The sequence below is a fragment of the Schistocerca cancellata genome, chromosome 3 (assembly GCF_023864275.1).
Source record: "Schistocerca cancellata isolate TAMUIC-IGC-003103 chromosome 3, iqSchCanc2.1, whole genome shotgun sequence".
Taxonomy (NCBI): Eukaryota; Metazoa; Arthropoda; class Insecta; order Orthoptera; family Acrididae; genus Schistocerca; species Schistocerca cancellata.
The window spans coordinates 845,066,566-845,083,542 of NC_064628.1; the positions used below are offsets into that span (position 1 = coordinate 845,066,566).

The following is a 16,977-nucleotide window of genomic DNA, read 5'->3' on the forward strand; positions in this document are numbered from 1 at the left end:
GCGAACTGTGTGAGTATAAGGTCTGAGACTACGTGACACATGGATGTATGGATCGGTCCTTGAGGCGTGCTCGAGCAGCCGAAGCTGTTAAGGCGACGCTTGGGATAAACGGGAAATCTTGGTTCGAGTCCCGGTTCGGCACTAATTTAACATGACGTAAGCTGCTGACGTCAGTGTATAGTCACACAATGCGAATCTGTTTCGTAATGCTTACCACAGCTGTAATCGTAAGTGACATGTATGCATTTATGTAAGTACATCGTGTTTGGAAGATACAGACATGGTATAAACACAGACATTGTAACCATCTGTCAAGCCAGATACTGTCACCTAGCGATATGCGGAAAAGAAATGTATAGCATAAGAGCCATGCTGTGGATACGTATCCTAAAATCTCTGCTTTAACTGATTTGGCGACTGTGGGAGGACTGACGGAACTACAAAAATGACTAATGACTTAGTCCACTCTATAACAAATATGCTCCCCTAAAGATTGGAAAAGTAGGAAGGAAATCTGCACCGTGGCTAACTGAATAACGAAAACGGCGCACGAATCTCAGAGAGACTGCACGTCGGGCCTACAGACACAGCCCAAGGCTGAAAATCATGGCGCCTACAAGCAGAAGCGGAACAGAGTCAATCAAACTGCGCGAAATGCAAAGCTGCGGCATATCCATACATTAACCGACAACAGAAACAGATCAGCTGTCCAATAGAAAAGTCTGTATGGTCCAGGTATATGCAAAGTAAAAACAGCAGTTGATCCCATTGTCGTCCCAGCCGAAGAACTGAAACGGTACCTCACATTACCTACAACCACAATTTAACAACAAACTAAAAAGGCTCATTGATCATTTCATGGGGGTTAACGATACTGCAGCCACAAAAACTTCTATCGAAAGCATGTTACTTGCAATACCGTAAAAAAAACTATCATCCATATCAGATCAGCTTCTACTGGAGATGATGGCACCGCAGTCCCAATGATGAAGCTTATTACTTATTATTGACCCACTACTGCCCACTACAACAGATCTCTTTAACCACTCCGCAAGTGTTTTCCCTGAGGCCTGGAAAGAGGGGATAGTTAAGCCCCTACGAGAAAAGGACGTTTCCGCGGCACCTTCTGATTACCGACGTATTTTCTTTCTTTCTGCACTGTCCAAGGCCTTAGGGTACACAGTGATAAGCCAGAACATTATGACCACCTACTTAACAGTCGGTATGTCCAACTGTGGGACCGATGACAGCGGCGACGCGTCGTAGCATGGAACCAGTGAGACCTAGGTAGGTCGCTGGAGGGAGTTGGCACCACATCGGCACACACAAGTCACCTAATTCTCGTAAATTCCTGGGACGAAGGCGATGAGCTCTGACGCCACGTTGTATCACATCCCAGATGCGTTCGGTCGGGTTCAGATCTGTGAGTTGGGGGCCAGCACATCAACTGAAACTCGCCACTGTGTCCCCCGAAACACTCCATCAAACTCCTGGCCTTGTGACATGGTCCATTATCTTGTTGAAAAATGCCACTGTCGTCGGGAAACATGACCATCATGAAGAGGTGTACTTGGTCTGCAACTAGTGTAAGATACTCCGTAACGGCCATGGTGCTTGCATGAGCTCAATTGGATTCATGGGTTCCCACGTGAATGTTACCTAGAACATAATGGAGCCACCGCCGGCTTGTCTCGGAGCTGTACCCTTGGAAGATGACGGATTCGTGCTCCTTCCCATTCGCATGATGAAGAAGGTATCGCTATTCATCAGACCATGCAACGCTCTGCCACTACGCCAACGTCTGGTACCTATGGTCACGTGGCAATTTCACTCCTAGTTGGAGATGTCGTGATGTTAACATTGGACACCTGCATGGGCCGTCGGCTGCGGTGGCCCATCGTTAGAACTGTTCGATGCACTGTGTGTTCAGACATACTTGTACTCTCCCAGCGTTAAAGTTTGGTGTTATTTACGCCACAGTTCTTCTTCTGTCCTGTTTTACTAGTTTGGCCAACCTACGACGTACCACATGTGTTATGAATGGAAGCCGTGCAACTCCACGACTACTGGAAGTCGTTTCACCTTGGTTTCGCCGCGTGTTACAGGCATTCACCACAGCACTCCTCGAATACCTGATAAGGTGTGCTGTTTCCAAAGTTCTCGCGCCGAGCCTCCGGGCCATCACTATCTCCCCTCGATCAAACTCAGATAGATCGCGTACCGACCCAACTCTACACGTGGGCAGCACGCTCACTGATGCTGTATGCACGGTGCGGGTGTCTGACTAGCAGTCATGGTTCACCAGTTGACGCTGCTGTCACCTAAACGGTTTTATATCGATAGCAGGTCGGTGGTCATAATGTTCAACCACGCCGGGTAGCCGCGTGGTCTCAGGCGTCTTGTCACGGTCCGCGCGGCTGCCCCCGTCGGTGGTTCGAGTCCTCCTTCGGCATGTGTCTGTGTGTCGTCCTTAGTGTAAGTTAGGCTAACAAGGGGAGGCCGCCAGTTGTGAAATTCGGACTCGCTTCATACTGCGCATAATAAAAGCTCATGGCCAGAGGTGTAATGTGGCACAGCACCAAGATGCACTTCTCAGCCGTTGTCGAGAAAATCGACAGTTAAAAGAAACCGTTGCGGTGAAATACTCTCTACGATTAGTAATCTTCTACAGCGTCGTGGTGCAGCGGTAAGCGATCGGGTTCGTAATCCGAAGGTCGCCGGATCGAATCTCGCGACATTCAACTTTTTTTTATTAGTATTTGCTTTTTGTAATTCATATATATATATATATATATATATATATATATATATATATATAATTCCCGGCAATCAGTTGCAACAATTATGCATATAATAAGTTGTTGAAAGTCGTTTGTCGTGGAAAAACTGGCGACTTCGCACATCATAATGTTTTCCGCAAACAAAGTTGTATTTCACAAATGTTATTAATTGTCTTCATAATGTTAACCACGTATAGTTAACGGAAGACGTAGAAACGACATTCCGAAACGAATACGTATAGCGTAAGTCAAACGTTCGAATTAGAATAGAGACCCCACGAACACAAACTTGCTGTGGCAGGTATGAAATATAAACTCTGTTACTCGCTCGTTACACTTGAAGGACAGATGTTGAATGGGCCGAAACGAGCCGCCGCATAACAGCGTAGTTGCCTGCTAACTTCGAAATAAGGTAGATGCGGTTGCTAGCGCAACTTATAACATCGTCGAAAATAAGTGCGGACGGGAGAGCTTTGGTACACCCTGTTAAATAAACGGAAAAATGGAGGCGGTACAATTAGAGAGCGATCCGCCTTCACCAACAACCATAAGCAATTCATTAATAGTTTATATATATATATATACATATATATATATATATATATATATATATATATATATATATATATATATATATATATATAATAAAAAAATTGCTTGGCGCGAGATTCGATCCGGCGACCTTCGGATTACGAACTCCAGCGCTTACCGCTGCACCACGACGCTGTAGAAAATCATTATTTCTCCGCAACGGTTTCTTTTAACTGTCGATTTTCTCGACAACGGCTGAGAAGTGCATCTTGGTGCTTTGCCACATTACACCTCTGGCCATGAGCTTTTATTATGCGCAGTATGAATCGAATCTGAATTTCACAATTGGCGGCCTCCCCTTGTAAGTTAGATTAATTAGTGTGGACCGATGACCTCAGCAGTTTGGTCCCATAGGGTGTTACCACAAATTTACACTTTTTTTCATACTGCTCTGGCTGGTCAGTGTACAATCCTGGACCACCTAACAAACTACCTAACTACAAACAACGGACTAGACGGATACCAGTTAGGTTTCCGTACAAATCGCAACACAACATCTGTCTTAATAAAGGTAACAAAATGGCTCAAATGGCTCTGAGCACTGTGGGATCTAATATCTGAGGCCATCAGTCCCCTAGACTACTTAAACCTAACTAACCTAAGGACAGCACACACATACATGCCCGGGGCAATAAAGGTAACAGATGACCTAAAGCTTTCCATGGATACATGAGAGACGACTATCATGTCGAATTCGACATTTATTTGCCGAACTTTGGAGCATAAATTTCATGCCGAGTGCGGTGCAGTGGTTTCGCTCATACCTTCAGTCTCGCCAGCAATGCATCATTTCCGGCATTATAAAGTCACAAAGGGAGCAGGTAGTACCAGGCGCCCCAGAGGATGTGTCATTAGTTTTTTCCTACGCTGCTGACTTCCAGGTGTATCTAAGTGCAAAAAGCATGTGGCTGCACAAGGAAATGTTAGTGAGAGAATCTGCAACGTGCAATATTTATTCTTATGCACGGAATCCCACAGTGTTCATGTTAAAAAGTGTGTCGTTGGCCTTCTTCTTGTAACGTTACGCGTATGTAGATGAGATACTCGGGGACCTAGATCTGATACAAGGTAAGGTGAATATGTTTGCGAAGCTGTGCGGCCTCAGGGCAGCCGGGCGGCCCGCCACAGCCGCTGCAAACACGGCACGTGCGGTAACAAAGGACAAGACGTGGTCAAAATACCTACGCTGGGAATTTGGAGGGCTGTTACTCGCATGGCCTTTCTGCAGGAGATGATCCAAGAAATGGCGGAGTGCCACACAGTGTTAAAGATAGCTAAGTTTCAGCTGTTTCAGATTCGACAATAACTCACATCAAATATTATTGCAAATCTGAATACATTTACGATCTCAGGAAAGTGAGGCGCATCCAATGAGACAACAGTATTTCAGTACCTTTAAAACTACAAAAGTCACTGTCTCTCAGAGAATATATATTTTCATAACGAACCTCTGAACTAACAAGTTCTAACTGATTCAAGCGGTTTCAACATAACGATATCTCAGATGATAGCATTGCGCTACAGCTAATATCCTTGAAATCTAAGCATCTGTATCTGTTTTATTTACTGATTTATGACTACTTTACACCACTTTCATTACGCAAATGTTTGTCTGAAGGTCCTATTCTCCACAATTACACAGAAAATGTATACAGTATCAGCACCTAATATTTGGTCATACTTGCGTACTTTTTTACTAAACAGTTTAGTATTCTACTAAACACTTTATAAAATGTCGATCGCAAATGCTATTAAACAAATAAGCTTACTTAAAATTGGTCAACCGCATGTGTCGGCAGACATCATAATTGAAAAGAGAACCAAAAGATGCTTATGTTAAGGAGGCATAAACAATTATATAAATAATATTTATCTATAATCTGTGGTCTTTTAACTTTAGCGCACTTGCACAAGAATACTGGCATATTTATTTACGGACAAATCTTTTATAAATATTGTGAACTATAACGTTTGTAACGTTTCTTTATTTAAATATTGTTGTAAAATATTAGTTTTGTCTGGAAAGTGGTCATGTTAAATCAGAGCATGTTTGTAGAGCTTGAGAACGATGTATTTTCGGTGGGGATGGCCTTCAGCCGATGAGAGTGGCGGAACACTGCTGGAGTCAAGTGGAAATGGGGACCTCTCGAGTGAAGAGCTCAAGGGAGCGATGCTGAACACTAGAAGGAGGCGGACCTGCCTTTGGTAACGAGTGTGATTCTGGGCTATGAACGGCCGCTATCATACTTCTGAGGCTTATTTATAATTCGAGAGGTCTGAATGTACCCCATAGCAGGACTCTCATCTTTCTCGCTTGCAATACGGAATTGCGGAGAGACACACTATGAGTTTATATTCTTTGTAGCGCGCGTGTTAATTTGTGAATGATCGTGTTGAATTATTTTGAACTGGTGAATCTTTCATGTATTGTGAACACGAAATGGACTTAATTTTCGCGAGTCTTTGATGTTTACTCTGGGGATTTTGTTACCATTGTCTTAACTCCTTCAACGTAATTTTACTGCGTTTGATAAGGGTATTTTCTGTCTGTCTGTATCTCAACTTCCCGTTTATCCGAGATGTCCTTTCTTGAATCAAAGTGATTCAACATAATTCTCTGTCACCTACATCAATTAATAGACGTTAGAATAGAGCCCTTGTTATTCAGTTGTTCATTTATCTTTTATTTTGTGTTTCAGGGAATTTCATTAGTTCACAATTCTGGCCAAAGCATAGACTATTTGACTGCAGGATCACGCAACAATTTAATATGTGCAGCGAATTAGCTGCGGGACGTTAAAGCAGACGTACGCGGCTGGACCCAATGAGTACATCGAGCTATTATTCTTTTTAAACAGAGTCAGCACAGCCCAAGTACCCGACGTAGCAGTAACCGAAGGTAAAGAAGCAACTGGTCTGCTCTTACGGGATGCTGTTTATTAAGAACAACTACTCAGCAGTAACCGTTAGGTACGGTCGCATTCTACGATTGAAGATATGTTTTCCGGAGTATGACAATACGTGCTTTGTTTTTCCTGGAACATAGTGGCGAGCCTTGGTTGAATACGACGTTCCGTTCGTGGTGACAATTTCTCGGAAGACGACTAAATTAAAGAAGAAACCTCCAGCTAGTTGTTTTGAGCTGTAAATTGTTGTTCTCTTTGCCTTTTTGGTATCCCTTGTTAACTGTCTGAACGAAGTATCGGCACACCCCTACGCAAAGTGGAACTGGCCACGAGATGTCACGAGACGCAGACTTACCACTATAAAAGGAGCGTCGAACATTACTGACGGTAGTTGTAAAATATCTCATTAAATCAGCTGAGTTCCAAAGCGCTAGCTACAGCGCACCTGGCACAGTGCCTGCGTGTAGAGACCTAACACGAATGAGGCACGATGGTCGAGCAGCTCCTCATAAACAATAAATTTCTGTACTTTTGTGCCAAGCGACGCTTGATACGATGTAAAGAGTGATGTCTGGATAGCTGATGACTGGAAACGAGTGATTCGGATTGATTAAACACACCACATCCTAAGGCGCTCCGATGGAAGGGTTTGGGTTTGGCGAATGCCTGGAAAACGTTACATGTCAACAATTGTAGCGCCAACAGAAAAATACAGAGAATATGGTGCAACGTCAACAGGGTGTTTCTCGTGCTTATGGTATGCTCCCGTTTACGAATACACTAAATGTAAAACCATCTGAACACATTTGACAGCATTACGTACTGCGTAAAGGAACAGTTCCGAGACGATGAGTTTATCAGCATGACAATGCACCCTGTCATACAGCAGCATCTATGATGTTCGTGGACAATAGAATTCCTGGGCCGCGCGGGATTAGCTGAGCGGTCTAAGGCGCTGCAGTCATGCATGGACTGTGCGGCTCGTCCCGGCAGAGGTTCTAGTCCTCCCTCGGGCATGGGTGTGTGTGTGTTTGTCCTTAGGCTAACTTAGGTTAAGTAGTGTGTAAGCTTAGGGACTGATGACCTTAGCAGTTAAGTCCCATAAGATTTCACACACATTAGAACATTTTTTGAACATTTCTGAAATGGACTGGTCTGTCTAGAGTTCCGACCTGAACCCAATGGAAGACTTTCACAACGAGTTAGAACGTCTACTTCGTTCGTCTAACATCAGTTTTTATTCTGGTTTCGACCATATATATATATATATATTGTTACAAAAAGGTACGGCCAAACTTTCAGGAAACATTCCTCACAGACAAAGAAAGAAAATATGTTATGTGGACATGTGTCCGGAAATGTTTACTTTCCATGTTAGAGCTCATTTTATTACTTCTCTTCAAATCAGATTAATCATGGAATGGAAACACACAGCAACAGAATGTACCAGCGTGACTTCAAACACTTTGTTACAGGAAATGTTCAAGATGTCCTCCGTTTGCGAGGATACATGCATCCACCCTCCGTCGCATGGAATCCCTGATGCGCTGATGCAGCCCTGGAGAATGGCGTATTGTATCACAGCCGTCCACAATACGAGCACGAAGAGTCTCTACATTTGGTACCGGGGTTGCGAAGACAAGAGCTTTCAAATGCCCCCATAAATGAAAGTCAAGAGGGTTGAGGTCAGGAGAGCGTGGAGGCCATGGAATTGGTCCGCCTCTACCAATCCATCGGTCATCGAATCTGTTGTTGAGAAGCGTACGAACACTTCGACTGAAATGTGCAGGAGCTGCATCGTGCATGAACCACATGTCTCGTACTTGTAATGGCACATGTTCTAGCAGCACAGGTAGAGTATCCCGTATGAAATCATGATAACGTGCTCCATTGAGCTTAGGTGGAAGATCAAAAAACTAAAATGAGCTCTAACATGGAAATTAAGCGTTTCCGGACACATGTCCACATAACATCTTTTCTTTATTTGTGTGTGAGGAATGTTTCCTGAAAGTTTGGCCGTACCTTTTTTTCACACCCTATATAATCATAACTATTACCTTATTTGAGATATGTGCGTGAACAACGTACTGTTGGAAAGAGCAAACTCTCGAGTTTTAAACTGTAGCAGCAGTGTCCGACCCCTTCATTTCTAGTAAAAATTGGGTCGGGACAACAGAAAACGTTTTAACGTTTTATGTTACACATTTCGCACAGTGCGGGAAGTAGTAACTGTTCAGCATGACTTGCGTACTAGGTATGGTGTGGATCCTCCTACAGCACACAGCAATAGACGATGGCATGAGAAATTACTTGAAACAGGTTGTTTGTGTAAAGGCAAATGGCCGGGCTGTCCGCGAGTGTCTGCCGCAGATGTCGAATACGTCCTCCATACTCGAACAGTCCACGGTTGTACTGCCGGTCCATAGTGTCCAACGGGCACAATATTTCGGCGATCAGACATGTCGCCATCGTCAGGTGCGCTGACGATCTGAGCTCATGACGGCGGGCGGCCGTCTTAAGGGGCTCCGGAACGCCCTATACTTGCAATGTTAAAATAACGCTTATAAATTACATCTTTCCTCACAAAGTATTTGAGGTAGGAAGTTGAACTTTTTACAGATTATTTATTGAAATATGGGCTACAACTTAACACAGGGATTTTACAAAATTTTAGTTCAGTTATTAAAGATGATTTTTTTTCAATTGTAATGAAAATTCGCAACATTTTTTTGCAATTTTTTATTTATATATTCAAAAATATACAGTTTTTTGGAAAAAGACTGTGTTAAATTACGCAGAAGGTACTGTGTAACATTTACTGAAAGTTTTAAACAAATATGTTTGGAAGATCCTTAGAAAACATGTAATTAGTATGAGAAAAGAAAAGTTTTGTGAATCGAGCGACAAAGATTGGATTAACTTTTTAGTGCATTCCACGTCCATAGGATGGATTATTTTCATCCTCTGCAAACTCCTACTCCAGCTTCCTCTTGTTCCTCCTCCTCTTTACTCTTGCTTCTATTTCTAGACTCCTTATAGCCCTGTCTGCAGCCCGAAGGCGTTCCTTGTCTAAAGCAAGCATCGCTCGTACCATGTTAGAACCTATCTTCATTCCCATATTTCTAAATACCTTGCACCTTACAATGTTGCCATCATTGAAAGTCGCAACAGCATCATACACACCAAAGTGAAGTGTTTCTATTCCAACAAATACAGTCTTGGGGATTCTCGACCATATAACACTATTTACACTTTCCTTGAGGTTTTGAGTTTTTCCGTGAATACACTTTTTCAACAGTTCAGGTGCTGCTAAGTCTCTGAAAATAGGTTTTATCACCTCCATTATTGCATGAGGCAGACTATGCTTATGAGTGTACACTTCACCAGTTAGCAATCCTTTGTTATATTTACACCATCTGTCTTCTTCTTTGGGACACAAGCTATGTTGGGGATTTTCATCGGTTGAAGAAGTATGATAAAAAAAGAGCCCAAACAGCCTTCTTCATTTCGTCGACACTTTGTGTATTTTGCCTAATAGCCACTCCATAATAGTTCTGTATTTTGTCAATTACACTGTCAGTTAACCTTCCCTTCCCATCCAACCCTTTACCATCACTGAGTTTTTGTTTTTTGTACGAAGCTTTCAGTCGCCGAAGTCTTGTTCCCATTTGCTTCTGTACGTGTCCAATATACTCAAATTTCTGCACTACAACATCATCACAATAGGGCTTCAGTCCTTGAACATGTTTGAAACTTTTAGAATCACCGTCACCAAGGTAATTAACATATCGCACAGCGCCACAGTGGATCACGCCCATGTAGAACACATTTCAAAAAAAATTTAAAAATAGTTGTAGTCTTCGGAATTGAATAAATTATATCTCGATTAAAAGGTAATAGTCTGCAGATTCAGAAAACGCAAAAAAGTAAAAATTGAACTTTTCATGATTTTGAGCCTTTCCGGAGCCCCTTATATCCGCTTCCCCCGCGAGGCGTTCTCTCCGCGGTCCGCTCCCGCGGCCGCGCGTCAGCGGTCGCTGGGAGGCGTCTGTGGTGGCGTCGGTGTAGCTGCCTCGTCCGCCCTGGTCGCTCGTTCGTTTTCTTTACCGAGACTCTTTTTAATTAGTGCTGGTTCCCATGCCTTGCTGAGATTATAGCCGCAATCTCTGTTGATGAATCCGTCCCTGGTACGAATTTCGATGCTAGATGGTGAATACGATTGAAGATAAGTCTGGACGTCAAATGTACAAGATGCAATCACTGCGCGCAGCATAATGTGTAATCTAAAACACCTATTGTGTTTTTTGCAACTCGTTGGATGCAGACGATGTTACTGTATCCACTGTTATTTTCTATTGGTTTTATTTGTGTCACGGATGAAACAAACTGACCGTTTACATCCATAAGAAGTTCATAAAGGCATCAAAAACAGAAAGAAAAACACAGGATATCGCACAGTGGAGGTGTCTTAACTGAAAAAAACAACGGCGTGAATGTGACTCGAATATTGGCGAGTCTGCATATCCATTCCCGAAGACATTGCCTCGTCTCACTGAGCTAATGGGAAAGCTCTGACACAAAACAGGATTCATGCTACCTATTGTTGGCCACGCTGCACGCAGTTACAGCGTTGCCAGAGACTCCTTTTCTTAAATCGCATTTGTTCAAAAATGTTCAAATGTGTGTGAAATCTTATGGGACTTAATTGCTAAGGTCATCAGTCCCTAAGCTTACACACTACTTAACCTGAATTATCCGAAGGACAAACACACAGACCCATGCCCGAGGGAGGACTCGAACCTCCGCCGGGAACAGCCACACAGTCCATAACTGCAGCGCCTTTCGACTGCTCGGCTAATCCCGCGTGGCTAATTCGCATTTGTATTAAACCTGTTGACGGGACCAGGTTTAGCTACATAAACTTTTGTCTTGAATAGAGGTGGGGAATCTCATGCCAACCGTCAAATACCCCACTGTTTTTTTTCCCAGTAGACGCTGACGTTGATTTTTTGATTATCTTTTTGTTTCCGCCGGGAACAGCCACACAGTCCATAACTACAGCGCCTTTCGACCGTTCGGCTAATCCCGCGCGGCTAATTCGCATTTGTATTAAACCTGTTGACGGGACCAGGTTTAGCTACATAAACTTTTGTCTTGAATAGAGGTGGGGAATCACATGCCAACCGTCAAATACCCCACTGTTTTTTTTTCCAGTAGACGCTGACGTTAATTTTTTGATTATCTTTTAGTTGCGTGATCAGACTAGTATGTTTTGTCTTTTTCATAAGCAACCTATTTGGTTACCGTGTAGACGCAGCGCCACCCACTGAGTTTTTTACATTGTCATGCCCAGGGACCTCTCACTACTTTTGTGCTTTGAAAATAAGAGGAACATATAACACGTCAATCTCAGTTGCAAATAGAAACCAATCTTTACGTAGGTTTCGGACAAAATAATTTGGCCCTCTTCAGAAGCTATTGACACTAAACTATTGCATGACAAAGTTTGGCCATGTCAAGTATAAAACTTTGGCATGCAATAGTTTGGTGTCAATAGCTCTGAAGAAGGCCAAATTATTTTGTCTGAAACCTAGGTAAAGATTGATTTCTATTAGCAATTGAGGCTGACATGTTATATGTTTAATTATCATAGCTGCTGACGGGGCTGCACGGTGTTAAAAATTCTTGAAAATGAGAGGATTTTCAGCTATGGCAATGTCGGTGATCATGCAGGACACACTCTCCTATATTCTGCTAAGTTATTTTAAGATTCAGTAGGCCACGATAAACTCATGCTCCACGAGTCTACATTGATACATTAGTGCACTGATTTTTCGCTTCTTTTCTGGACCGAACTGGTAGTATGATAATTTGGAGATTTTCTCAATCCCATCATCAGTTTGCGGAAACAATAACGAGAGGAAAGACCGGAACGCATGAGAACTATAGGACTCTGCTGCCGACCGCATGTTACAAAGTGTTCGTGGCAACAACTCTCCTGCGCACATTTTGCAATGGTTGAAGATGTAAATATGACAGTTGTTCGTCAAGTTGTGTAAAAAGTTAAAGCTAGGAGGCGTTTCGACGTTACAGCAAATTGTTTCAGTATGGCTTTACTTTTATTGGAGCGGTTTTTATTTTTTCAATCGAGAACTTGCAGTTCTAATACAAATTTAAAGGACGCTGAGCTGTGTCTACTCTGTTTAGATTCAGTATGTAATGGTTTATTTAGTTTGATTATTGTGACCCATTGAGTACTTTCCAATCTGTGCAACAAAACAAAATAAATCGAAATTCAATAAGAAAAGTGTCATATACAGCTTTAAAGTGATGTAGTACACAATTATCAAATACAAGCGAATGAACAGCTATAAATGTCCCGCAGAGAAAATTTTTTCTGTGAAGTGATAGTTATAACTGACTAATGAATCTTTCGTAAACAAGCACTGAAAAAAAAAGAGAAAAGAAAAGTTTTTGGCTGAAGGTATCATCAATGACCACTGCCTTTATCCTGGTTGAGGGAGTTGTAGCCTAGCGGCGTGCATTCAACACTGTCCAAAGAGACCTTTCTGGTATTGTCGGAGAGTGTCGTGGCAATAGCTGCAATTACATATTTTTAGATGTGTTTGCCTTGTTTCAAGGCAACTGAATTAATAAGAACACAATAGTATTTCACAAAATAAGAGTACGAAACCATTAGTCAATTAACAACTTGGTGAAAAGCTATGTTCCTTTAGGACAGGTGTACGTTGTGACGCCGAAGAAGTAGTTAAGAAAATCACTGCAACTCTCATGGAATTCCCAAGCTATGCACCAGGCTGGATGTTGTAAGAAAAGAAAAGTTGTTGATGAAAATGGAACTGAGCACAATGCAGAAGACAGTCGCAGTGACAAGAATGCTTTTGCCAAAATAAAAATTAGGTCAACAACAATAACTAAAGCAAATCCAAAGAAAGGTCAAGGCAGAGATAATAACGTTGAGTCCATACAAATCTGAACTATTAGAACACGATACGAAGAAAATTAAGCAGGTCAACAAGCAAAGATGGAAGCCAGTAGAAACAGAAGTAAGGACTAAAAGGTCCAGACCTTCTGATATGAGTGATACGAAAGCACAGACGTAACGCGGAAAGATTCCGGTAAAGCGTTAGAAGCAGCTTTTTGGAGGGTACAGTGAAGAAGACAAGGACACTGAATGTTAGTACTGCTACGAAACTTTTTCTGTGGAAATTGACGGTTTGATTAAATGCTCTAATTGCAAGTAGTGGACTCGTGAAAATGTGCTGACTGTGATGCGGAGGATGACATGTTTGTATACGAATATTGTTTTAATACTTGACTTTAGAATTTAATTTGACTTAGAAAATATGACAAGTGTTACTGTGTAACTTGGAAACTGAAACTCTATAAACATTTTACATAATTTGATAAATCATTAATATATGTAAATTCTTTCTCAATTTTAAATACATTTCTTCGTATCTACAGCGTCCCAAAATCATTATCTGAGCCTTATTTTCGATTTACTCTGTCTCTGGCCGCTTTGCAGACTGTTACTCGAGTTCACTTTTCTTTTACAAAAAGAGGATTTAAATAATAATACAATTCTGTTCAAGGTACATAATGTGTACAGTTTATAGAGTTATGTTTCGTATGGTTTTCTATAAAATGTGGTGAGAGAAAAACAACATTATATCAGGATGGCCACTTTCCCATCTTCCCCGTATCTACTGGGTGCAGAAGATGTAAGGTGGGATGCATATCTTAAGGTAAGTGAAATATTTTCTGGACCAGGTTTATCTGACATACCCTGCTGTGCCCTTTCCTGTGATGGCTGTACGTCTCTTTGTTAATGGATTTCACACACGCCGTGTAGGTAGGCAGCCAAATGTACACTAGCGTAATGCTTACGGCATACTTCTAAATGATAATTGGGCAACTTGAATGTAAGCAGCTACTCAACTCGCATTTGTTCGAAGCTTGCAGTCAGTAAGCGTTTGCATAGCATGTATTACGGAAGACACACGCCTGTTTGCCAACATTATTGCAGACGCCAAAGAAATTCAATATACGCTTATGAAAAGCAGGTATTCCAGCCCGTTGTGTATGGGAAGTGACAACACGCCGGCATCAGTGCACAGGAATGTAGAGAACTCGTTACCAAGGTGCAGGTTTCTTGTCTCATTTCATAGCATTACTCACCTTTTACCACCGCACGATGTACACACATTACAAGCTGAGCTCACGCAAGAGCGGAGCACACGGTATACAGATTTAAATATAATTGAAGAATACTTGTATCAGTTACAGTGTTATTTGTTAGAATAATCTATTAATTAGGTTCTGTTAGATTAACGAAATTCTGTATGTTTTTGAGATGAGAAAAGTGGAAATTACATAATAGTATTCGTTAGGTTTGGAAGTATTTTTAATTACTTTTTAATCCAACTCGTCTCACTTTGTAATTACTAATGTTCACCACTATGGCGGTGAACGTTTGATAGTTTCCGTTTGTATTGATGAAGACACCAAAAGCGCAAGGACGCCGGTACTGCGAGGTGTTTGGCAATTGGGACCATACACGTAACGTCAACCTAACAGATATGTAGAGTTCCTTCACAACTAGCAGAAAAATGGAAATGGAAATTTGCGGCCAGGATCTCCCGTCGGGTACACCGTTCGCCTGGTGCAAAGCTTTTGAGTTGACGCCACTTCGGCGACTTGCGTGTCGATGGGGATAATGATGAAGGGCCCCTAGGCATGACATTCCGTCTCGCTGACCACTCAGCTACCGGGGCGGACCAACTGGGAGAAACAGGTCCTGGTTTGTAGTAAGACTATACTTGCAAGGTGATTTTATAAAACAGTGCCAAGTTCGACAGTAAGCTACTTTCTTGATTTAAATAGTGCGCAGTTCGTCGTTTCTGTGCAGCAGCCGACAACTAACGCCCGTGTGACTAAGTCAATGTCCACCACATGTGACCTCAAGGTAGGCTCCACGTTGTCGAAAGTTTTGTACTGAGAGCTCATACATTTAGAAGAGAAATAAGCTCCTTTAACATGAAGCATGACGTTTACCGGCCAAGACGTGGATAATTTGTCACAAATTTTAAGCGGTCGGAAGATGAACCGCCAGCTCACAGTAACCTTCTGCTGCCTATACACTTGGCGACGCGCATTCCTCATTCGTCGCATTTCTCTCACTCTCCAAATATGAGAAATTTTTATTCTTGTTGAATTAATGTTTTTGTTATCCACTGAAACCTGAAAACTAGTACTACTGCTCTATTTTCACCGATTTCAGTCTAAAATCTTTGTGTGCTTAAGTGACAGTAACTCCGTGATGTAAAATAGTTTGGAATTATTGTGTCATATTTCGGCTCCTCCTGAAGCTGATTTTGCTGTTCACATGCACACCCCTGATTAAACTTGTTTAGTCGACGTATTAATTAACTGCTAGATTCAGTTCAATAAGTATGACAAATTATGGTGTTCCTCAGATTAAAAGGACCTGAATTTCTTTGTGTTTACGAAAGCGAAGTCCACACTCTAACTCCTATTTAATGAAGTGTCCTTGGGTTGGCGTCCTTGAATTATACCAAATTTCGCCACTCTTTGGATTACAAATGTCGTTGAGCGTGGTACCAACGACAGATAGTGCTAGAAGTGCATCAGCCGTGAGAAATTGTGCCAACTGAATAGTCTTTTAATCTGATTGGCAACCGTGACAGAAGATTGAGGGGTTACCTTTGGGCCAGAGCATCAAAACTCATATTTTCATTTTTCATTATTGCGAAAGTATACTTTTATTTTGTTTGTTATAACAGGGGGAACCAATTATTCTTCCTGGTTATGTCGTATACTCACGGGACGGAGACGTTATTATGGCTTTGGAAATGTTATTTGTAGAGAGTGGCCGGATTCTTTTCGGTCGCCTGTCCTTCTCGCCAGCCCTTCCCCCCCACCCCCTCTCCCACCTTTCCCGGACAGAATTTGTCTTCTCCACCTGTCCGCGTCTAGTGTTATCCACGTGACAGTGTGAGAACGTTTTCGAAATGTTTGTGAATCATATAACTGTTACGGGATGTGGGTAGCAGCCAGGTATCGATCTAGTCGTATGTGGAAAACCGCTTAACAACCACATTCAGACTGGCCAGCACACAGACCCCGTCGCTAATCCGCCGAGTTGATTGGATCTGGGGCCGACGTTCCTCCCCGATTCCCGAAAAGCGGCGTGCTAACGCACTGTTATCTGGATGAATAGGCGATAACTTCTTGACACTAAGCTATCAGCACATAGTTAAAACTTCATTTCAGCGTCAATTTTTGGAGAATTTTGTGTAAAGAGAAAGGCTGATCGGATTCGTGTGTCATCGCCTCTGCGCAAATGGCCGACCAGCGAAACGGTTATGTTAGTAGATGGGGCGAACAGTCCAGTTGCTTGTTACGCGCCAAACACTACGGTCATTGCTTTTGAGGTAGGTACCTAATAGTATGGATTGCAGTGCGGGTGCAAGACCTCGACTCTGTGGGCAAGGCAGAGCAAAACTGAGCTTAGAATGCGTAGCTTGATTTGTGAAATACACTCCTGGAAATGGAAAAAAGAACACATTGACACCGGTGTGTCAGACCCACCATACTTGCTCCGGACACTGCGAGAGGGCAGTACAAGCAATGATCACACGCACGGCACAGCGGAC

The 16,977-nt window shown here is 42.4% G+C and overlaps 1 protein-coding gene across 1 annotated transcript in view; it reads right to left on the reverse strand.

Annotated features, from left to right (window-relative positions):
- The window catches only part of LOC126176603 (toll-like receptor 2), a 400,052-nt gene that overhangs the window by 92,826 nt on the left and 290,249 nt on the right, over positions 1 to 16,977 (reverse strand). The window lies entirely within an intron of this gene.